This window comes from Capsicum annuum, chromosome 11 (assembly GCF_002878395.1).
Source record: "Capsicum annuum cultivar UCD-10X-F1 chromosome 11, UCD10Xv1.1, whole genome shotgun sequence".
In the NCBI taxonomy this organism is placed as follows: Eukaryota; Viridiplantae; Streptophyta; class Magnoliopsida; order Solanales; family Solanaceae; genus Capsicum; species Capsicum annuum.
Window position 1 is genome coordinate 235,095,833 of NC_061121.1, and position 716 is coordinate 235,096,548.

Here is a 716-nt window from a genome sequence, read left to right on the forward strand (position 1 = left end):
CTTCCCAAGTTGGACCCTCAACAGATTGGTTTCGCCACAACACCTTGACCAAGGGAACTTCTTAGTTCCTTAGTCTTCAGAAACTGAAATCAAGAATCTCAATAGGAATCTCATCAAAAGAAAGATTTTCTTGAATGTCAGCACTCACAAAGGAATCCACTACCACAGCATCGCTAATATGCTTTCTACGCATGGAGACATGGAATATTGGATGAACAGAGGACAACTCGGAAGACAAATTGACTACATAAGCTACCTTACCAACACAGCTAAGAATTTTGTAAGGACCAACAGGGGACTAAACTTCCCTTTCTTTCCGAATCTCTTCACCCCTCTCATGGGTGAAATTTTCAGATACACTAGGTCACCAACTTCAAACTCAAGGTCTCTCCTTCTAACATCCGCATATGACTTCTGATGACTCTGCGCAGTTTTAAACCTTTCCCTAATCAACTTAACTTTTTCCAGAGCCTCAAATACCGAATCAGGACCACTCACAGTCGCTTTACCCACCTCGAACCAACCTATGGGTGATCTACACTTCCTCCTATATAAGGCTTCAAACGGAGCCATGCCAATACTAGAGTGGAAACTATTATTGTAAGCAAACTCTATCAACGGTAAGTGATCATCCCTACTTTCCTTAAAGTCAAGTGCAAAAGCTCTCAACATATCCTTCTGAAAAGCTTTCCAAAAGTTCAAAGTGAACTGAGTAC